Here is a 24,572-nt window from a genome sequence, read left to right on the forward strand (position 1 = left end):
TATGTTGTACGATGTATCAGTACTTCATTTCTTTTTATTGTTGAATAATATAACGCATTTTATTTATTCATTCTTCAGTTGATAGACATTTAGCTCGTTTTTGCTTTTTGGCTATTATGAATAATGCTGCTATTTACATTCATGTACAAGTTTTTGTGTGGATGTACATTTTCATTTCTCTTGGAATAGCTGGGTCATATGGTAACTCTATGTTTAAACTTTTGAGAAACTGCTAGACTGTTATCTAAAGCCCTGTACCATGTACATTCCTATCATCAGGGTGTGAGGGTTCTAGTCTCCACATCCTCGGGCAACACTTATTATTATCTTTTTTATTATAGCCATCCTAGTGAAAAAGAAGTGGTATATTATTGTTGTTTTGATTTGCATTGCCCTAATGATTAGTGGTGTTAAGTATCTATTCATTTGCTTATGGGCCATTTGTATATCTTTGGAGAAATGTCTATTCAAGTCCTTTGCCCATTTTTTAAACTGGGTTATTTGTCATTCAATAAGTGTTTGATAACACTTATTGAATTGTAAGTGTTATTTATGTGTTCTGAATGTAAGTCTCTTATCAGATGTATTTTTGCAAATATTTTCTCCCATTCTGTGGGTTGTCTTTTCATTTGCTTGATGGTGTCTTTTGAGGTACAGAAGTTTTAAATTTTGATGAAATCAAATTTATCTACTTTTTCTTTGGTTTCCTGTGCTTTGGGTGTTGCATCTAGAAAGGCTTTACCTAACCTAAAGTCATGAAGATTTATTCTCTTTTTTTTTTTTTAAATGGAGTTAGATTCTTTATTACCCAGGGCCATCTTTCAAATTCAGCCCCTGTTTTCTTTTCTTTTTTAAATAAATTTATTTATTTAGGCTGCATTGGGTCTTCGTTGTTGCGCATGGGCTTTCTCTAGTTGCGACCAGTGGGGGCTACTTTTTGTTGTGGTGCGTGGGCTTCTCATTGTGGTGGCTTCTCTTGTTGCGGAGCACGGGCTCTAGGTACGTGGGCTTCAGTAGTTGTGGCACGCGGGCTCAGTAGTTGTGGTGCACGGGGTTAGTTGCTCTGTGGCATGTGGGAACTTCCCAGACCAGTGCTCAAACCCCTGTCCCGTGCATTGGCAGGCGGATGCTTAACCACTGCCCACCAGGGAAGTCCCATGAAGATTTATTCTTACGTTTTCTTCCAGGAATTTTATAGTTTTAACTCTTACGTTCAAGTCTCTAATCCATTTGGAGTTAAAAAGGTTTAATCTTAAACTCATTATTTAAGATTATAGGTTGGGAACTTGATCATTTAGAGCATAAGTAGGGGAGTGAAATCTAGCGTGAAGATACCTCTTCTCCTGAATAGGGGGAAGGCTTCTCCAGCATCAGTGTTTTCTTTCAAAGTGGGAGAGTTTGGTTAGTGTGACATTCTCCATTTATTTATTCTGTCCACAGAAAGTGGAATGACTTAGTGATTCATAATCTGGATATGTTTGATTCAGTGACATCTTCTCTCCTCATTTTTCTTGGGTGAGAGCCTGCCTGCAGGGAACAGGAGTTCTCCTCTGCTCCTCCCTGTTGTATGTCTTACCTGGGCAGCACCCCATATCTGCAGGCAGCTGTGGTCCAGCACTACCTCCACTGAATGGTGAGTCTGCATAATTTTGGAGTTCAGTTAGCAGACTTATTTGGCTCTCACTGTCAGCTGTATGTCCCAACTTAGCCTTTATCACCAAAAAGGTGATATTTTGCCTACCATCTATCTAACTTATTCTTTGTTTAATTACTCAATTTGTTTAGAATCCAGACAATGGGACGGGTTCTCTGATTGGGCCACATCAGAGACTCTAATAATCCTTTTCCCTCTTTAAGCCTCTAGTATTGGGAGGTGGGCAAGAAGGAAGGAGAGATTGTCTTAATTTGACTGGCCCTAGCTATAGTCCTCCCTCTGTTGGTTATTGTTGCTTCTCTGGCTGACAGTGATGGTCCATTGATGACCTCTGTCAGACAGATTTCTAAAAGTAGGCTCTCTCATGGAGAATGTGTGGGAGTTCTTGGAGGGAACTGCAGGAACCTCCCCACTAGAGAGTGGTCTGAAAAATCAGTCAAGAGTCCAGTCAGGAAAGAGACCCCACATTCAAAAGAGTAACTGAAGAGACTTTAATGAAGAGACTGTTGGCAGAGGAGTGGACAAGGTTAAGGGAGCCAACCAGGACTGCTGAAGCACCCAAGGGTAGTCAGGGGGAAGCCTGTACCACCACTAGGTGGGAAGGGATATGGGGAAGGAATTGTTAACCATGGGAGAGGGGACACCCGAATGCTGCGGCCATAGGAAGATGAGGGAAGTTATTGTAAAACAGTGGCCCAGCATGGAGGGCATTGGGACAGGGGGGAAAATATCTTTCTTTCCTCCCATCCTCTCATCTCTTGCTAGTGTCTCCTATTGCCCAGACCCAACTGGAAACCAGAGGGCAAAGGAGACTTGTGATAATGTCCATAGAAGTAAACCTCCCAGGTCACAGAGCAGGGCAGGGAAGGGTAGGGAATGGAGCTGGAGAGGCAAGTGGACAAAACGCAGCACATATGACATGGGAGGTGGGGCTCTGCTCTTCCACACCCCTCAGCTACCACTATCAGGGTGACAGCAGCAGTACTGCTGTCAAAGTGCTTATGTCTAGTGCATATTCTGATTAAGCAGCAGCCATGCCATCCAACTTTGAATATCAACCCTGAGCATACTTTACAGCTTCTTAATGCTGGGGTTTCCTGTCTGGAAGATGGCCCCCTTAGGTAGAACAACAATAAAAAGGATCAAGCCCCTTTACTCTGTGATATTCACTTGACCTTCAAGGAACTCACAGAAACTTTCAGCTCTGAGCAGTGGGTGTGCAGACTATTCCACTGCCCCACTTCTTCTCTCTGGCCTGCCATCCCTCTCCAATTTTATTCTCTCCTGCTCAGTTAGACATGAGATAGTTCAGTAATCTACTGCCTAGGCAGATGTCCAACTGTAGAATAGAATTCTGGTCTCTTCTTGCAGGCAACTGTAATGTTTACAAATGATTCTTTTGGGGCTCCCCCTCCATGCCCCGGCATGAGGCTTCAGGCAGACAAGAAAGAACCCACTCACCTTGAAGAAATGTTACAGTCTCCACAGGCCAACTATCCTCAAGAAATCTCTGCTGTCTTCCCTACTCTATATTTTAATATATTTTGGAAAGGAGGGTATAGTAGTGGAGAGTGATAGATGGTGGCAGCAGGGCAAATTCTGTACCAGGAGAAGATTGAAAGGTATGGGGGTATACCTCCAAATGTAGGCTGTTCTTTTTAGAAGGTGAGATATTTAGTTATTTTCTGTTTTTTTTTCCTCCAGCTTTCAGCTTTAGTGTGACTACAGGGCAGTAAGAAAATAACTACTAACATCCTATTAAAAAAATAATTCCTGGGAATTCCCTGGCGGTCCACTGGTTAGGACTCTGCGCTTCCACTGCAGAGGGCACAGGTTTGATCCCTGGTCAGGGAACTAAGATCCCACAAGCCTCTCAGTGTGGCCAAAAAAAGAAAAAATAAGTAAATTCCTGCTCTTGGCAAAATTTTAAATACTGTAAATATAGATGTAATATAGAAAGTACAAAGCTCCCATAATCACAGTTCTCTGAAAAAACACCAGTGCTAGCAGTTTGATAAAATTCCTTTAGACTTTTTTTTTTACAATGCATATAAACTTTATTAACTTTAAAAAACAGGATCTCATAGTGCAAATACTATTTTGTAACTTCCTGTTTTTCACTCAACAGAGTATCCTAGACATTCATAAGTTTTCTCACTGTCAGAGTATGGAGTTAAAAGTATTGAAAGGGGGGGCTTCCCTGGTGGAGCAGTGGTTGAGAGTCCGCCTGCTGATGCAGGGGACACGGGTTTGTGCCCTGGTCCGGGAAGATCCCACATGCCACGGAGCGGCTGCGCCCGTGAGCCATGGCTGCTGAGCCTGCGCGACCGGAGCCTGTGCTCCGCAGCGGGAGAGGCCACAGCAGCGAGAGGCCCGCGTACCCCAAACAAAAAAGAAAAAAAAAAGAAAAAAAAAGTATTGAAAGGGGGAAAACCAGAATGTAGTGTTGAATTAGGATTGGTGGAAACTGATGAATTTCAACATATGTAGAAATAAATATACTGTACATATAAATGTCTGTATGTGTGCCTACACTCACACACACACACATATATACATAAGTATATTCCCTAACTGCCCATTCTTAGGGTCCGGAAGGAGTGATAGCCCAAACACAATGAGCATAGCTAGCACTCAGTTTTTGGTTTCTAAAAACCATCCTCCACCAAATGGAAACAGGGTTCCTTGGAGAAATGGTTGATTGAAGGGCTCAATGAGGGAATATACAAGATGAACCTGGAACCTCCTTTTGTATAAGGAAAATAAAGAAATGCTCAAAAAACAATGGGGACAGGTAAAAAGGACATAGAAGCAAGCTTGAGGGGACCCCCACCAGGCAAATCTAGAATAATTTGCACATCAAAATAAATAATGATAATAATGGAGTATAGGGGGCTTCCCTGGTGGTACAGTGGTTAAGAATTCGCCTGCCAATGCAGGGGACACGGGTTTGAGCCCTGGTCCAGGAAGATCTCACATGCCATGGAGCAACTGAGCCCATGCACCACAACTACTGAGCCTGCCCTCTAGAGCCCGTGAGCCACAACTACTGAGCCCGCATGCCACAACTACTGAAACCCGTGTACCTAGAGCCCGTGCTCCGCAACAAGAGAAGCCACTGCAATGAGAAGCCCGCGCACCTCAACGAAGAGTAGCCCCCGGTCGCTGCAACTAGAGAAAGCCCGAGCACAGCAACGAAGACCCAACACAGCCAAAAATAAATAAATAAATTTATTTTTAAAAAATGGAGTATAATCCACTATATAAAATATAAACAAAAAACAAACAAACAAACAAACAAAAAATATATAAACAATGAGTGCATACTGATATAAATAAATAAGTAAATTGAAAACTTGATGAAGGATAGTATATTTGTATGGTTACAAAACACATTCCCACAAAATACTTATTAGTTACAAAAAGGAGAATTGTTGCTCAATGGATAGTTTCAGTATTGCAAGATTAAAAATATCTAGAGTTCTATTGCACAACAATGTGCATATAGCTAACGCCACCTTACTGTACACTTAAAAATGGTTACATGTTAAATTTTATGTTATGTGTGGTTTTTTAAAACCACAATAAAAATACTTATTAGTTACGAAGGGAGAGAGTACTTTTTCAGTGGAGAGGTCTGGCAGACACCACCTTAATCAAGTGATCAAAGTGATCATTAGTGATGGAACAAATTGAAACCCTATACCACCTGATAGGATGCAATGGGAACACAGCATCATTCCTGTGATATATATGCCAAAGCTGAATCTCGGGCAAATCTAAATTGAGGGACATTTTACAAAATAACTGGACCGTAATCTTCAAACGTGTCAAGGTCAGGAATGTCAAGGAAAGATGGAAGAACATTGTCAGACTAAAGGAAACTAAAGAGACATGACAACAAAATGCAACATGTGATTCTGACCTGGCATGCTTTTCTGTAGATGATCTCATTGGGACAACTGGTGAAACTTGCCTGGGTGTAATGTGTCAATGCTGAGTTCTTGATTTTGATGGTTGCATTGTGGTTAAGTAGGAGATTGTTCTTGCTTTTATCTTATTTTAATTTTAAATATTTATTTATTTGTTTAGGCTGTGCAGGGTCTTAGTTGCAGCATGTGGATTTCTTAGTTGCGTTATGAATGCAGGATCTAGTTCTCTGAGCAGGGATCAAACCTGGGCCCCGTCCACTGGGAAAGTGGAGTCTTACCCACTGGACCACCAGGGAAGTCCCTTTTCTTGCTTTAAGGAAATACACACTAAAAGACTCAGTGGTGCTGACTCATCATGTCAGTGCCTTCCTCTCAAATAGTTCAGGGGAGTAAAAGTTATTCCACGTATATTGAAATTCATCAGTTTCCACCAACACCTACATAGGTATTATACTTGCAAACTTTCTGTAAGTTTGAGATTGTTTTTAAAAATTACTATTCTTCTGGAGGAAGAAAAGAATGTGGCACTAAAATGCTGATTAGAATCTGCCTAGGGGCAGGATTGTTGATAGAGGACTTCCCTGTAGCTTCCCCATAGGCAGAAAACTGGCTTGTTCATTGGAGGATCTCATTCCTGCCTTCCAAAGCTCCTGGTGTCTTTCCAATTCCTGAGGGTACGTTGTATGATATGGCAGGGAAAATCAATTTACTTTTTGTCAGGGTCCCCTCTACAAGTTCCTCTGCCTTAGTTTGGCTTCTCCCACAAGCAGAGCCCGAGGCAAGAACCTGAGTGCAGAAGTTTATCTAGCAGATGATTCCAGGAAGAAGGAGTAAGGAAGCGGAGAAAAAGAAGTCAAGGGAAGAAGGAAAGGCCACCTGCTTTCTCTAGTTCAGACTGTGTCATCAAAGATGCAGTTTCTGTTTTTATTGACCTCATTGTTTATGTGGGCTAATTTCTGAGTAAAGAAGAAGAAAAAGGCCTTGATTTTGCTATCTTGTAATCAGAAGTCTACTAATTGATGCTTGTAATTTATTCAATACTTGCACTGCTGTAAGAAGTTCCCAAGCATTGTCCCCAGCTCTCCTAGGTCTCTCATTTCCCAGGGTTTCTCTGGCATTGCTGGCCCGTGAAGTGGGATTTGCTCATCCGAGGCAAACCACAGGTTAGGCTCTTTCCATCCAAGAAGGAACACATTACAGGTCCACAATTTTCACAGAAGCATGTCAGCTCTGGTCCTGATGGTTTTATATTTAAGTCTGTGGATAGCCCTATAGTTATCAAATGGATGCCACAAGCCCCTACCAAGAAGCAAATCTTAGAACTGAGTGCAGACTATCTTCTTACAAGAAGCACAGTTGAAATAAAAAAGCCCAGATGAGAGAGACTGAGAAACAAATGCAGCACTCTCAGACAAGGTCAGATCCTCTCTTACACAACATTCTCCTGTGTAGCATTTTACAATATCACGATTAAACAACTGTGAAGTCAGTTGTCTGATGCCTAGCCCTCCTCCACTATAAGATAAGCTCTATGAAGTACAGATGTGTTGTCATCTAAAGCTGTTTCCTCAGCACCTAATAAATAGTTGGATTCCAATAAATATTTGTGTAGTTTGTGCTTTCAATTGCAAGTGACTGAAGCCCCAACTGAAATTTGCTTTCCAATACATTTAGAGGTAGGGTAGGTTCCCAGGTTGGTTGGTACAGAAGCTCAACAATGTCATAAGAATTCTGGTTCTTTCCAGCTCTCAGTATGTCATCTTCGATGTTGACTTCATCCTTCAAGCTGCAAGATGACTTCAAGATGAGTTCCAGGCATCACACAAAATGCAGAGGAAGGAGAAAGAGCGACTCTCTACGGCTCTTTCTTTGAAACAAAGAAACTTTTCCCAGAATCCTCCAGCAGGCTTCTCCATTCTCATTGGCCAGAATTGGGTCATATGCATATTGCTACACTCATCCCAGGCAAGGGGTAAGACTGCCTTTAGACCGGTCAGCCAGGCCTCTCCCTTGGAGCTGGGAGCAAAGTTCACTTCCCCTGATGCACATAGCTGCATGAGGGAGAAGTGGATGGCAGAACAAAATCATGGTTCTGTTAAAATGGAAGCTGAAGGCAACACAGTGTCCTCTGTGGGTTCACACACCATGGAGCTGTCGGCATAGCACACTGCAATTCTAATCTGCTAGCCTGGGCCAGACAGCAATCTCTGTAAGAGACATGGGCTGCTCTCACTACCCTCCCTTCCGATGTGGACTTCTCCCCCAAAACATTTCCCCTCTCTCTTTCTTGTTGCCCACCTCCCCACTGAGTTCTGGAATCAGCCCCAGGGACACAGCTTGTGTTTCCCTTGAGGTTTTTGCTACACTCCCATGGAAGACACTGCTTATGTTTTTGCTCCCTATCCTTTATATAAGAATCTGTGCTGAATTTCTCCTTGAATTACAAGTTTGTATCTGTGGACAAATATCCTCTCACCACACAAGGACAATTATACAATCCATCATCATTCTTTCTTACAGTGGTGAAACTTAGAGCTATGTGTAGAGCTCAATAGCCATAATGATGTCATCCCAGGCTCTTGGTACCATTACGCTTATCCTTTCTCTAATACTGTGTCTAAGATCTGGCTGTTGTTGTTTCTTTATGTAATAAGTTGATTCTGGAAAACCCTGGACCCCAGGATTTTTGAGCCCTTGAGGAGAGACCAACTGAAACTGGACTTAGTTTGGTATATTTCTGCCTGGGTCAGCAACTGATATCCCAGATTACATACCTTAATTTGATTTTAATTTGATTTCTGAAGCCCACTGACAAGGTATTTGAACTGTATTCAAGTCAGATTCTTGGAATTGTCTTTGGAGGACCATAAGGCCAAAATACACCCTTATGGGCACGCAGGGAATAGCTCCTGCAGGGAATGGGTATTGCCACTGTTAATCCTCCTGGCAAGAATTCAGTCCTTGGGGGCTTCCCTGGTGGCGCAGTGGTTGAGCGTCCGCCTGTCGATGCTAGGGGATGCGGGTTCATGCCCTGGTCTGGGAAGATCCCACATGCTGCGGAGTGGCTGGGCCCACGAGCCATGGCAGCTGAGCCTGCGCGTCCGGAGCCTGTGCTCTGCAACAGGAGAGGCCACGACAGTGAGAGGCCCGCGTACCGCCAAAAAAAAAAAAAAAAGGAATTCAATCCTTTAGCCGGAAGTAAGTTCTGGTGAGCAACCCCACAGACCTGGGTAAGGGAGAAACTTCCTTCTCTCTCTGGGCGAGTTTGGCTTGGTCTCTGAAGTGGGGATATTCCTGGAGAGGTCCTGGTGATGATGAACATTGACTCCTCCCGAGAGGCCAGGTCTGGAACATGGCAGGGAGATGGACCAGTAGAGGATCCTGAGGAAGAATCTGAGTTTGTGCAGTCATGGGAAGTGATGGTCTTTTGTTATTCTTGCCTTTCTTTATTCTGGAGTCATCAGTCATCACTCTTTAAATGTTATGGGCTGGTCTCTGCTGGGGTATGGGACACTGAAGAGAAGATTTTGTCTCACATTTGGGCCAGAGAAGCCAAAAGGAGAGCAACGCCCTCTGTGAAACCCAAATACTGTCAACCGGAGTTGCCAGCAGCGGACAGCTGGGCCCGCGGAGCAGCAACCTCAGGGATCATTATAAGAGAGTCAGCAGTTTGGTTGCATGGAGGGAAGGACAGAGAGAAAGAATAGGAATAATTCTCCCTCTTGTCTTCCTTCCCTCTCTTTTCTTTCTTCCTTTTCTCCTCTTTCTGCCTTTTTTCTCTTCCTGTCCTCTCCTTTCCTCTCCTCTCCTCTCCTTTCCCTCTACCCATCTCCTCCATCTTTCCCTCCTTCTTTTTAAATAGGCAATGTAGTCACATGGTCCTAAATGAAAAAGTATAAATGAAAAAAGTATAAAAAGTATATACCCCAGATATCTTGTCAACCAATCCCCTCCCCACCCTCATTACTAGTGTCTTTTCAATTCTTCCAGGGATATCCTATGAACACAAAAGCAAGTATAAATATACATACAGTTGACCCTTGAACAATGCAGGGGTTAATCCTCATATAATTTATAGTTGTCCTTCCACATCCACAGTTCCTCCACATCCGTGGTTTCAACCAACAATAGACTGTGTAGTATTTTTTACTATTAAAAAATATCCCTGTGTAAGTGGCTCCGTGTGGTTCCAACCCGTGTTGTTCAAGCGTCAACTGCAATACCTATATTGTTCCTTATTCTATAAAAATGGTAGCATAATCTACTTACTGTTCTGTATTTTAAAAAATCCATTTAACAATATACCTTAGATATTGTAGCATAGCAGTACATAAAAAGCTTCCTCATTAAAAAAAAAAGCTAGATGGTACTTCATTGTATGGGAACATTATATTTTATTTAATCTTTTCCTTTCACCAACAGTGCATGTTTAATTTCCCATGTTGGTAAATATATCTATCAGAGAAATTCCTAGAAGTGGACTTGCTGATTCAAAGGGTATGAACATTTGTAATTTTAATATATGTTACCAAATCGAGGAGGGACCTATTCTTGACCACATATGGAATAGCACCCTGAAACATTCTCAGAAATAATTGGGAGGGGACTTCCCTGGTGGTCCAGTGGGTGAGACTTTGTGCTCCAAATGCAGGGGCCTGGGTTCAATCCCTGCTTGGGGAACCAGATCCTGCATGCTGCAACTAAGAGTTCACATGCCTAAATTAAGAGTCTGCATGCCATAACTAACAAGTCCTCACACCACAACTAAAGATCCCACATCCCGCAACTAAGACAATGGCTCAATCAATAAATCAATCAATTTTTCTCCCATTGCGGAGCATAGGCTCCAGACGTGCAGGCTCAGCGGCCATGGCTCACGGGCCCAGCCACTCCGCGGCATGTGGGATCTTCCCGGACCGGGGCACGAACCCGCATCCCCTGTATCGGCAGGCGGACTCTCAACCATTGCACCACCAGGGAAGCCCCCAATTTTTATTTTTTTAAAAAAGAGATAACTGGAAGAGCCCATAAAGAAAATTTTTTCCTGGCAATTAATTGGTAGGACTTAGTGGCTTAGGCCTAAACATTTGGGTTAACATTATATCTCCTGAGTAAAGGTTATTTATTATTGTGACAGATACTGGCAGGTATCCTCCCAAATCCATTCTCCCCTTCTTTCGTAGCAGTAGAGGGTAAGCCAGACAAATGGCCACCTGTTTTCTAGCTAGTTCGCAGCTAGATGTGGCCTTGTGACTAAGTCATCACCAATGGACTGTGAGTGGAAGTGAAGGATGCCACTTTGTCTCATTTGTTTAAAAAAAATCACTTGCTCTGGGCTTCAACTCTATCCCCTTCTCACAAATGGAAACATGTATGGATCATGCATGGCCCATCTTTGACCATGCAGATGAAGACAATGGCATTGAGGATGACAGAACAATAAGATGGAAGAACTGGGACCCTTAATGCTTATACATATCGGAGGGGCTCTGCCACCCTGGCTTGCTTAACTTGGGGTCCTTTTGTGAGAGAGAAATGAGCTTCCATTTTCTCTGAGTCATTATATTTTGGGCCCCTTTGTTAGAGCAACTTAGCCTTTACTCTAACATCCATCCAATATTCTTTTTAGAAATAGGCTCTTTCTTGGAGTGTTACCCTCAGTATTTAAGCCAAATTATTTACTATATATATTCTGCCTGTTTAAGAGAACTTAAGACGGCTAAGCAAGGACCCTCCATAGAGTAGGCAATCCCTTTCTTCCTTCTTTTTATAATATTTTTGAGCACGTACTATATAATAGGTACTTTGCTAAGTGCTAGGGATACACTGGTGAGCAAAACAAACACTGTCACTGCCCTCATTGGACTTTCCAATCTGGTGGAAGAGACACATTATTTAAACAGTCACACAAATAAATATAAAGTTACAAAAGTAATGAGTATGAGGGAAAGTAATGTTAGAGGAGATTGGAGAGGAAGTCAGTGGCCAGACCATGCAAGGTCTTATGGGTCATGGTAAGGCTGAGTGGTCTGCACCAAAAAGTAGCTGCTGATAAAGCCAGTCTTCTGGTCAGATTGACTCTGCCCGCACATCCTCATCCCATTTTATTCACTTAACAGGTATTTATTAATCACCTAATTAGCTGATAGGCATGAGGGAGTCCTTCTGGTCTTGGGAAGACAAAGTGCTTAGGTCTTAGGAAAACCTTAGGCATCAATGTACATAATCCTTGGAAAAGGGAAATTCTCCAGTGAAGGCTGGGGACTTAACTGGGAAGGCATGAGTTTCTGCTCACTGAGGGTGTTCAAGCAGAAGCAGGGTTTTTGCCTTATAGAGAAATTAGATTTGGAATTCAGGGATAGAACCCAAGGTTTGGGGCCTCAATGCCAAACAATACACTCAAGGTCAGCAAGGGGTGGCAGAGGTGGAGCAGGAAACAGCAGCTTCACACAGTTAATTCTGAACTGGCTGTCCTTGCTAAGACCTTCCCCTCTTCTGGGCTGAGGCCAGAACTGCTGCCACGTGCCCCATCAGCATCCCTTAATGAGCCCAGGCTTCACCACTGCTGGTGCAGCCTGAGTTTAAGAAAGAATTTCCCAGGGCCTGCCAGCTGCATGTAGGTTTTCCCCTAGCCTCCAGGAAGCCCCAACTCAACCTCACCATTCCTCAAAAATCTCCAGGAAGGCTAAGGAGGTTGGTGGGTTTTCCATCAATATCGCTATCCAGGGAACAGCAAGATGATGCAGTAGAATGAAAACTGGATGGGAAATCTGGTTATAGATCCATCATGTTGACAAATCACTTTCCCTCAGTTTCCTAATCTGTAAGAAAGGATGTAGAATGGGAGGGGGCTTCCCCTCTAAGACCCCTTTCTGCTCTAATACTTGATAGTGGGGGTTCTCAATGTTTAGTTCCCAGTCAAGCAGCAGGGAACTTGTTATAAATGCAAATGTTCAAGGTCCACCCCAGACCCATTGAATCAGAAGCTCCGGGGTGGTGCCTAGCAGTCTGTGAACCACTGTTCTATAGTCTGGTCTCTATGGTACCCAGTGCCTCCAGAGCCTGCACCCTGCTCCTGGCAGAATGCGTGATGGTGTGGAAGCCTGCTGCTTAAGACTATGCAGGATGTGTTTTGCACAGCTCCAGAGAGTGCCCTTCACATTGTAGACATTCTAGATTTGTAGAGTTATTAAGACAATTTCCTGGAAGACAGTAGTCAAGTACCTTGAAGAAGGGACACATTTTTTTTCCAATTGGATTGGAGGTGAAACTGGCAGGTTCTGGAATTTCAGGTTGGAAGCTGGAGCAGTCTGAGCTTAGCTGTAAGACCATCCCCATTTTCCAACTTTCTGGGCATGAGCCACTGCTGCTGCTCTTACTATTTCAAAGCCTAAAAGGAGAGATTCCAGTGGAAACTTCCTCCTCTCACTGGCTTTCTCCTCCAGAAGGCATTTGCTTCAGGTCCAATGATTCAGAACGGGAACGCCCTTAGAGACTTCCTTACCCAACCTCTTCATTTTACACATGAGGAAACTGAGGTCCAGAGAGGTTAAGCAATTTGCTGAAGGATACAGAGAATTAGTGGCACAGCCAGGGATAGACCTAGGTCTTTAATAGAGGTACATCTGCATTCAGGAGGGCTCCAGCCCCAATTCTGAGCATGTTTCTTTGTGAATTCCACCTCCCACATCTACCTCCAAAACACACACACACACACACACACACACACACACACACACACACGCTCCCTCCCTCAGGCTCCCACTGCTCCCGCTGTCTCCCTCTCCAAACCAGATAAGAAGGAAGGATGTGAAACTCAGTCTTCCATAAAGCTCATGGGACTGAGGTCAGCTTTGAGGATAGTCTTGAGCATTAAAGTTGCATTTTAATTGGCGTCAAAGCCTCCAAAGGTAAAGGAAAGATCTGCTGGCTTATTTTAGGCATTTAGAGCAGCTGGGGAAGGCGTGCTGGGAATGAAAAGTTTCTAGACCCCTCTAACTCCCACCCACATATGGCCCAGTAAAGCCCACTCTGCCTGCCTAGGAGATTCCCAGGGCCTATGCAGCCACCGCCCATTACCATCCCTGCCAAATTTGGGAGGCAGCAGATTTAATTCCTTAACTCAGCCCTGAGTCAGAGGTGGCCCAAGGAAGCTTCAGAGCCCAAGCCAATGCTGTTAGGGGTGAAATTGCAAACTTCTCCCCTCAGGCTCCAACCACATCATCCCTGAATTACTAAGGCCCAAAGCAGAAAATCAGAAATTCTTCAGCAGCCTCCGTAGCAGGCTTCCTCCCAAGGGACAGCAGTTTTTTTCTGTGACTCTGAGCCCCACACGGGGGAAGTGTTGTCCTTCCCTCCCTTGCTGAAGCATTTCTAAATTGGGGAGCAGATAGGGGAAGTCTGAGTTAGGGGCACGGGAGGAGAGAGAGGAACGGGTTTGCCTCAACCAAGCAACCATCTGGGACTTCTGGCTGTAAAAAGAGTCAATTCAGGTCACAGAACGAGCTCCCCAGGGCCCAAAACCTCATGGGAGAATCATAGTACCACAGATTCAGGCCCCTGGAGGTGGTCCCAGCTAGTGCAGGCTTTATAGGACGGTATTCAACGTGTCACTTAACTGTTATACCCACAGTCCCTCTGCTCATTGTAGCTGCAGCCAAGGGTAGCCCTACTTTTACCACTTGATCCTACCCCCCCCCCCCTTTGGCTACAACTGACTGGGAAGCGGAAAGCTGAACTCAAGTATAACAAATCCACAGGCTGGCCAATGACTTACAGAATGTGATGGCACAAAAAGAGGAGTTGGGATAACTACATTTCCCCAGTTAGGAATTTAAACAGAGAAACGCTGAGAGAATGAGATATTTAGCAGCAGGAGCAGATGTTCAGGGGTTCTGATTTAGAGAGAACCAGGGGCAACTATGATGAGCAGGCAAAAGTTGTAAGAAAACAGAAATTATGAAGAATAAGAAGGTGTGAGTGGTGGGGACTTCCCTGGTGGTCCAGTGGTTAAGAATCCTCCTTCCGATGCAGGGGATGTGGGTTTGATCCCTGGTTGGGGAACTAAGATCCCACATGCCACTGGGAAACTAAGTCTGAGCGCCACAACTAGAGAGCCCGTGCACCATAACTAGAGAGAAGCCCATGCACCGCAATGAAAGATCCCACGTGCCACAACTAAGACCTGATGCAGCCAAAAATAAATAAATGATAATTTTAAATAAGAAGCTATGAGTGGCGATAGTATTGAGAAAATGGAACAGACATGTAGGTGTACAGACTACCTGAGTCACATTCACAGACCAGAGCCATGAAGGGCCATGGAAACCCTATTGTTAAGGTTCCCTTGAGCCTCTTTAGATCCAGAGCAACTTTCCAGACTTTATGGCCCAATGACATAACAGGGGTCCTCTCCTTAGAGTCAATAAGAAATCTGTCTCCTTTTTCATTTCTGTCTCTCACACTCACGTCAGACACACTACTTGAGATGAATTGAATGTTTCTTTATTCCCAACAACCAAAAGAATGAAGCACAGCCTGATCTCAGATTTTTAATAGATAGAATGATTCAACAGAATGAAGGGCAATGTTGAAGGAGCAAAATAAGACCACTTGCCATGCTTCTCCACTTAATAAAGTAACTACTACTAATAGTAGGAGTTTTCAAGTATTAGACACATACTTCGGCATATCCTTGTACACATTTGGACACAACTGCAATTATGGTGAACATACATTTTTATTTTGACTTTTATTGGCTTATTGGGACTTTAGGAGGTATTTAGGAGAAGCATCAGGAAGAAATGAGGATTCAGGGAAGACCTCTACATTTCTGACCTGTGTCATTATATAGAACTATGTTGTTCTAGCCACATGTGGCTACTTAAATTTAAATCTAAATTAAGTAAATGAGGTAAACTTTAAGTACCTCAGTTACTAGCCACATTTCAAGTGCTCAATAGCTACACATGGTTAGTGGCTACAATGTTAGCACAAACAGAGGACATTTCCATCATTGCAGAAAGTTCCATAAGACATTGGTATGAGATGTCCATTATCCTCTATCATAGGAGTAGGTAACTTTTTCCATAAAGGGTCAGATAGTTAACATTCTAAGCTTTGAAATCTATATGGTCTCTGTCGCAGCTACTCAACTCTGCCACTTTAGCATGAAAGCAGCCAGACAAAATGTAAGCAAATGACCATGGCTGTGTTCCAATGAAACTTTATTTACAAAGAAAAGGCAGTGGGCCACATTTGGCCCTCCCATTGCCTGTAGTACCCTTGTTCTATCTACCACGTCACCCTATTTGCTTGCTTCACAGCACTAAGCATTTTGTAAGAATTACTTTAGCTTTGAATTGTCTTTCTCCCCACATTAGACTATAAACTCCATGAGGTAAGCGCAGAGACTGTGTCTATTTTGCTCATCACAGTGAATTCCATACTGACAACACATGCTTAATTAATATTTGTTGACTGAATGAATGGATAATGTATTGCCCTTTACTGGACTAGGGAACACCAGAGAAGGAACAATTTTTTAGAGAAGATAATGAATTCCCTTAGGGACATGCTAGTTGTACTATAATTTATTTTTGTTATTCTCTTTGGAGTCCCTTTCACCTTTAGCCTTCTTTAAGCCTCATTAGTCTGGAAGTCAGTGATATTTTTCAGGAGCCGGAAGAGTTAGCGTTTTTTGGACTCACTCCCTGGAAGGCTGTAATCAGAGGCCCAGCCATGGGGGAGATTCCCTGGGGCATCAGCCACGAACCAAAGGAGCAGGAAGAGGACTTGGGCCTGGTCTGGCCCTACTGTACATTTGTCAGTGTTGGCTCCAACAACTTAGATCCTTTCCCATTCTGTTTGGACTGAGTGAAGTAGAAAGACTAAATCTGTGACCCAAGGGATTACTCAAAGCAGAATTTTCCAAAATTTCAGTCATTCAATCATGTGCCTCCTTCGCAGTTTTTACTGCATTTACATACCACCTGAAAACATGTTTACTGAATATTTCCAACCCTTTCAAAATCTCTTACATGTTTTTGCATAACTGAATCACTTTGCTGTACACCTAAAACTAACACAACATTGTTAATCAACTATAATATAAAATAAAAAAATTTAATTAATTAAAGTAAAAATAAATTTAAAAAAATCTTTAACATGTTTAAATTAGGTTGGGTCACTCCTTGCTCAAAAACTCCAGTGACTTCCCATCTCAGAGTTAATTCTAGAGCTCTTACCACAGCCTACAAGAACCGTGCAGTCCCGCTCCTGGATCCTTCTCTGACCTCATTTCTGCCACTCATTCAGTCCACTCTAGCCACATTGACCCCCGCCTATTCCTCAAACATTCCAAGCCAGCTGCTGCCTCAGAGCCTTTGCTCAACCTCCCCAGGAAGCCTCACTCCTCACACTCATCTCCCAGAAATGCCTTTCTTGACCACTTTATATAAAATAGCAGCCTGCCAATGCAGGAGACCCGGGTTCGAGCCCTGGCCCAGGAAGATCCCACATGCCATGAAGCAACTAAGCCTGTGCGCCACAACTACTGAACCTGCCCTCTAGAGCTCACGAGCCACAACTACTGAAGCCCACGCACCTAGAGCCAGTGCTTCTCAACGAGAAGCCACCGCAGTGAGAAGACACGCACCGCAATGAAGAGTAGCCCCCGCTCACCGCAGCTAGAGAAAACCCGTGTGCAGCAACGAAGACCCAATGCAGCCAAAAATAAATAAATAAATAAATTTATAAAATTGCAGCCTTCTTTGCTCTTACAAATACATTTTAGAATCAGTCAGAAAAATTTCACACACATACACACAAACAAATAAGCAAACAAAACCCTGTCCATATATTGTTTGGGATTGCATACATTTCTAGAGTAATCTGGGAGAACTGACACCTTTATAATATTGAGTCTTCTTCCTATCATGCTATATCTCTTCATTTGTTTAGGTTTTATTTTATTTTTTTCATTAAAGTTTTACAATTTTCTTGATAAAGTCCAGGAACACAGCTTTTGTTAGATTTGTTTCTAGATGCATAAAATTATGTTGCTTTTGTAAAGGGTATCTTTTTTTAAAAAAATTACATTACATTAGAAAATGTTTATTTCTGGTATATCATTTTAATATCTGTTGTGTCAATTGTTATGACCCCATTTTTATGTTTAACATTTATTTGTGCCTTCTCTCTCTTTTTTTCTTTTTCCTGATGAGCCTTACTGGTGTTAGAAAGGTGTTAAAGACCTACTAGCACCCAACAGACATTCTTTTTTGGTGTAATCAAGAGTGTTGAAAAGGGGTGAAAAGAGGAATAAATATTATTTAATACTGGTGTTTATGTGGAATCATTAAATCATTTTATGTCCCACCAAGGCTATCTGGCTACCATACTAGGAAACACTGAATTTTTAAAATTTCACAACCACAGTGAAGTACCTTTTTAGTTATCTGTTGCTTTGGCTCACCTCTGGACCTGTCTTTAGCTCAGGAGGCGATAGATGGATGCTGAGCTGGGAGACGTGCGTATGGAGGGTGTGGGGGACCCAGAGTCTGGATAAGCTGAGGGGCCTCCCTCCCTGCCCCATCCTGCTGCCCACATTGCTTCTATGAGCAGCTGTGCACATGGATGTATCCCCCAGGGAATGTTTCTGGGGGTGGAGGGGGCAGCCAGTGAGGGCCTCCCTGACTCCTGGGAGGCAGGAAACAGGGGCTTCTTAGAACCGTCGAGGTTTCCTGGAAGCCTATGAGAGCTGAGGCCATCTGGCGTTCTACAGATTGCTTTTTGGTGGTGTTTTGGAACCTGGAGGAGGGAGGCCCCTCTGGGGACATAACCTGTCTAGTTGTAAATGCTGAGGCCCTGGGGGTGTTCGTGCTGGGCTGGAGAAGGAGGCTTTCAGCTGCAGCTCTTCCTCTCTCACTGCTGGTCATTACAACCCCACACCCCTGCGCCCTGGGCAGTCTTTGCAACCTGTGCTTGTCAAATCAAACTGCGTCTTCTGAGAAATATGATCATCTTGAGGGCTCCTTCTCTGAGAAACCCTTGAACTGAGGAAGGCAGGAAGCCACAGGCTTCTGGGTGGGCAGAGCCTACCTGGGTTACTCACCCCCTACCTCAGAGGGGAGCGCAGCTGTTCTGAGTCATCAAAGAAGCCTAAAAAATAACACCTTCTTGCATGTTAACACCATCAAAGAGGTCGGTGAAGGCCAGTTTATAGCTGGCTTGAGGGTGCTGAAAAGAATACAGACTTTGGGGCTACAAGGCCCAGGTTCCAGCTCTGGCTCTTTCACCTCCTGGCCCTACTTCTCAGATGACCTCTCTCAGCTGTGAAAGCCAAATGATATCATGCTCGAATGTGTGATCCCATTTTTTAAACTTTTGTATACGTGAATATAATGTAACCTAAAAAACTTGTGTTTGTATATGCTCTATTAATTATCGTACCGCTAGCTGTGGCAACAAATAAATCCGCAAATGTATAAAGACCCAAACATAATAGAATTTCATTTCTCACTCACGTTAAATTCATGGTTGTTTGGCAGGTGGCCCTTTTCCCCTCAGTGATTCAAAGACCCGTTCCTTTCATTTTGTGGTTCTGTGGTCCCCCAGAGCTTCAGCAGGCAGGAGGACAGGGTGTGTGGAAGAGTCACGCTCCCTTCCTGAAAGCTCTGGCCCAGAAATGACACACGTCCTTTCTGCTTACATTCCACTGGCAAAGAATGATATGCATGGTCACACCTGGGCGCAAGGATGGCTGGAAAATGTAATCCCTGCCCAGGTAGCTGCTCCTGGCAACAATGTGTATCGAGGAGAAGGAACTGAAATTCTGGAGGGAACGCCAAGTATGCAAAGAAAAAGTTCGGGGAATATACACTAACCTATTAAGAGCGATTACCTCTGGGGAGGGAGATTAGAAAAGATGGAGAGTCTTTCACTTTTTACTTTAAACAAGTAATATTTTATGAACACATATTAATTATATAATTAAGAAAAGGATGATGGGCAGGTTCATTGGAAATTTCTGAGCAAATACATGTTATGTGTTGTTACATTTATTATTGTTCTCTTGTCCAGTCCTAGAGTCAGAAAATACCACACAAGGAAAGAAGGCCCCTCTTACATGTCCTTCATTAGAGGCAGACAGGTGTTAGGGTAGGGGTGGCATGGGGGAGATCAGAGGTTTTTTTCCCTTAAAAATGTGTTTAACCTATTGTATAGCACAGGGAACTATACTCCATATCATAGATAGATAGATAGATAGAGATACATCAAACTGAATCACCTTGCTGTACACCAGAAAGTAACACAACATTGTAAATTAACTATACTTCAATTAGGAAAAAACTTCTTTCTAAAGTTAGGTGACTTGCTCACTGTCATGAAGCTAGCAGAATCCAAACCCAAATCTGAGTCCAGACCCACGTGGAATTTTTTGCAACCTGAACTATCTCTTGGCTAACGAGAAATACCCCACCTTTTCTGCGATAACTGAATTTCTTACCAGATCCTCACATTAAAAAGGAAAACGTAGAGAGATCCTACTGTGTGACATCCATTCCTGATATACACTGGGGGCAGCATTTAGAGATGTTTCTGAGTAACGTAAGATTGCTTATAGCCAAACTCTTCAGAAAATGGCTCATTGATAAATAATTGGCATATGTGCTCGGCATAGATGTAGATAGAACACACCTATATTGTAGAGCACACTTCCAAAAAGAAAAGAAAAAATAAAGGACTTTTACACCTAACCCCAGACATTGACGCCCTGTTTTGGTGTTAGAAAGCATTACTTTTTAAAACTTCTTTGGTATAATTTGGACCCTCTGAACTACGGCAGCACTGTCCTGGAGTGCTGATGGACGCTCCTGGGGGAAGTGTGATGAGCTTGATGGAAACAGAAGAATCATTTTGAATGCAACATAGCAGGTCTTACCTGTTAACCTGAGAGCCTAAGTCTTTTAAACTTTTGAAGACAAGGCATAGTAGGAAACACCTCCCAAGGAAGCTAAAATGGAAAATATTTTGCAAATGGCTTTCAGTACATGCTTTGATCTGCAGATTCAATCATGGAGGAGAGAGTGTTCTCCAAACTGTTACTATAATTCAGTGCAAGATGTTTCTAATGTTCTTTGAATAGTGGAAAAATTTTTTTTTCACAAAAGACCAGGCAAGTTTGTTGGTAGCTGCTCTCCTTTTCTCATTTCATTACAGTTTTCCCTATTTCAGTGTTTCACCATGTGCGTTTTACTTGTAAGGTCGTAACTCAGTTAAAGCATTCAAGCACTTCAACCTTGTACATTAAGGACTATCATCAATAAATTCAAATGGGGTTTAAAAATTTGTTTAATATTTGTACCAAAAGAAACTTTAGAGAGGATACAAATTTAGGAAGCTATGGAGTGGTACACTCATAAAGACCTATAGGGAAACACTCCATATGCATTTCTATAAATACACAGTGTATTTACAACATGTGTAAAAACATAAAGGTAGTTCTCAAAAAACTGAGATGCCATGTCTTAATTCTTTGCCAGATGGAAAGACCACTCAGATTTTCTAATTTTGTTTGAACACAAATTATTTAAAATTTTGCATGTAGTGAATAAGAGGTAATCCTTAGCATGAAAGGGAGAAGGAAAAGATTTACAATCAACACTGTGTAGAAGGAAAGCAAAATTACAAATGCCAGCCTGCTCTGCGGATGGGTACTGGAGGGACAGGGGGTCAGATGAGGACGGAATAGAAGGAGAGAAAGAACAGGGGGAGAAAGAAAGGAGGATCTGTGAAGGATGCAACCATTCCTAGGACCCCCAACAGGTGATAGTCTCCGAGGAAGAGCAGAGAAATCTGGGCTGGCCAGAATGATTTATTCATTCAACAAATTGTTATTGTGTGTCTACTACAGGCCAGGATTCTTCTAGGCACTAGAAATACAGCATTGAACAAACCAAAATCTCTATTTTCTAGAAGAAGGAGACACAAGAAAAAAATGAAGCCGGAAGTATAGGATGTATCAGGTGGTGAGAAGTGCTTTAGCTAAAACTAATGCAGGGTGAGGGAGGTAGGAAGTGCAGAGGAGAGGAGTGGAAGAGTATTATTTTATGTAAGGTGGGAATGTGTGTGTTTTTTTACGTAACTGGTCTCATGGTCAAGAAGGACCTCACTGGTAAGGAGCCTTTTGAGCAAAGGCCTGAAGAGACCCTTGTGAGCTAGCATGCAAACAATGAAACAGTTATCATTGCAGAGGATGCTGTTGGTTGTCCAGCCAACATCCAGATATTCCTCCCTTCTCTCTAACAGAACCCCTCCCCACTTGCCAGGATGCAACCTCATGATCGGGAGAAAGCTGGACTCCATCTCTAAATCCAGAGGTGGATCCCAGTTAGTCTAAGCCAATCCTGGCAACTCAACCTCACTTACCAGTGACCGGTTCAAGAAGCCAGGCTTAAGCCAGTTAACACAGGGAATCCCCCTGGTCACTGTCATTGGTCCAGGGGCAGGCACATAACCTAAGCTGGCCTAAACAGATTGAAAGAAGGGATTTATACTTCTGTTGGGGGCGGGGGGAAGGAGGTTTGTTCTCTGTTGTGATGAATGTGAACAAGGAAGCATGTTGTCACAGTTGCTCAGGACATGGTGACACGGCCATCTCTAGACAATGAGGGAAGCCAGGCTACAGACAAAGCCAATACAAAGGAGAGAGCAGAGCTAGAACTGCAGAGAAACCAGAGTCAGAGCCCTGATTATCCCATGCCTGGAGGCTGCTCTACTTCAAGCCTTCCTATTATAGAAGATGAAGAATCTCCTTACTGTTTATGCCAGTTTGAGTTAAGTTTTCTGTTCCCTGGTACTTAAAGGTTTCTTAACTGTGACAATAAAAATAATAGCAGCTAGCATTTCTTGAGCATTACCTTGTGCCAGGCCCAGTCCTTCAATTTGTAGTTTCAGTTAATGTTCTCAGCAATCTTATGAAGCAAATAAAACTATGTCCTTATTTGTAAGATGTGACTTTCCCCAAGATCATATGGTTAGTAAGTGGCAGAAGCAAAATTTTTCACAGCTCAGTGCCTGCACTCATAATCACTATGATAGTTCAATCAATATGCAAGGCAGAGAAATAAAAAGAGGAAGGGTTATGTGAAGAAGCCGGAGGAAGAGGCAGGGGAAAATCAAGTTGCTGCTAACAAAAGGGGGAGAGGCAAAAACCAACACAAGTCCTCCATGGAGGAAATGTACTACACATTAATAACTACATGACAAGGCTATGAGTGATGCATGTCTTAAGAGCTTATAGTCAACGACTAGGTGGGAGAAATGAATCACTTCAAGGACATCTGTCCAGAAACATCTCCTGGAAGGAAGCCTATGAACTAGGCCTTGATGCATGGGTGTGATTATGTTAGGTGAGGAGAAGAAGGCCTTTCCAATACATGGAAAGGGGTGAACAAAAGAAGGGACATGAGGGTCCTTTGGAGATTTTCCTCGTTTGGTGGGAACTTTTGGGAACTAAATCTGGAATTTAGCTGGGGGCTAGATCCATAGATGACAGTCTGCTGAAGCACTAATCCTTTACTCAGATTTTTTCCATTTTTGAACTCAAAGAAGAGAATACTAATTTTGATAGGTCCAGGCGTAGGATTATCCTCCCCACGTTACCAGTGGGGTAACCCAGGTCCAGTGCAAGAAGGACCTGCAGAGGGGTCATCCCACCCAGAGACAGAGCAGCACAAAACGCTCAGTGTTCTGCCAAGGACTGTGCCCCCCACGGACTGAGCAACCACCCACAGCAAAACCAAGTCTACGGTTAGAAATCACCAGGACAACAGCTGTGACTCAGCCGCATAGCCGGCCCCCAAGGAAACCTTTGGAGGGAACTCTGGGAACAACCATCCAGGCTGAGAGAAGGTATCTGACTTGCATGATGGCTAAGAGCAAAGACTCTGGAGTCAGACAGGCCTGGTTTTGAATCTGTTTCATGACCTCGGATGATACCTTAGACAAATTAAATAACTTCTCAGAGCTTTAGTTTCCTCATCTGTAAAACAAACTGGAGAACAGTACCTACCTCACAGGATGGTTAATGAGGTCTGAATGAGGTCATGTAATACATATTAAGAATTTAGCACAGGGCTTCCCTGGTGGTGCAGTGGTTAAGAATCTGCCTGTCAATGCAAGGGACATGGGTTTGAGCCCTGGCCTGGGAAGATCCCACATGCCGTGGAGCAACTAAGCCCGTGTGCTACCATTACTGAGCCTGCGCTCTAGAGCCCGCAAGCCACAACTGCTGAGCCCACGTGCCACAACTACTGAAGCCTGCGTGCCTAGAGCCCGTGCTCCACAACGAGAAGCCATGACAATGAGAAGCCCGCGCACCGCAACAAAGAGTAACCCCCACTCACCACAACTAAAGAAAGCTTGTGCACAGCAACAAAGACCCAACAGAGCCAAAAATAAATAAATAAATTTATTAAAGAATTTAGCACAACGTCTATTCCAGAGAGCGTTCCATAAATGTGAGTTTGAGGGTGGTACAATGTGATGTAGGCCCTAGAGTCAGACAGACTTCCAGAGGTCAAATCCTGGCTCCAGTACAACTATTGTATTTCATTAATTCTGTAATGTATGCTCCCCACCCCCACCCCCTTATTTTAAACATCTCTGCATCAAAGCATCTTAGCACTGTAACATGGTTTAATTGCCAATGTCTCTTAGCAGCACAAGAGACAATAGTGAGACTTAAAATCAACATCTTACATTGGGCAGATAACAATCTTTCGGTACTTCAGTTTTTTCAGTTGTAAAATGGGGATAACAATAGTATTTACAAGGTTGTCAGGAGGGGTAAATTAGATTTATTCTGCAAATTTCTGGCACATAGTGAGGGCTTAATAAATTCCATGTATTGCTACTACCTTTATGACTATTACCCAAATGAGATAATAGGGGTGGTAGGAGCCACATGGGCTGAGGTGCCA

The sequence above is a fragment of the Delphinus delphis genome, chromosome 8 (genome assembly GCF_949987515.2).
Source record: "Delphinus delphis chromosome 8, mDelDel1.2, whole genome shotgun sequence".
Taxonomy (NCBI): domain Eukaryota; kingdom Metazoa; phylum Chordata; class Mammalia; order Artiodactyla; family Delphinidae; genus Delphinus; species Delphinus delphis.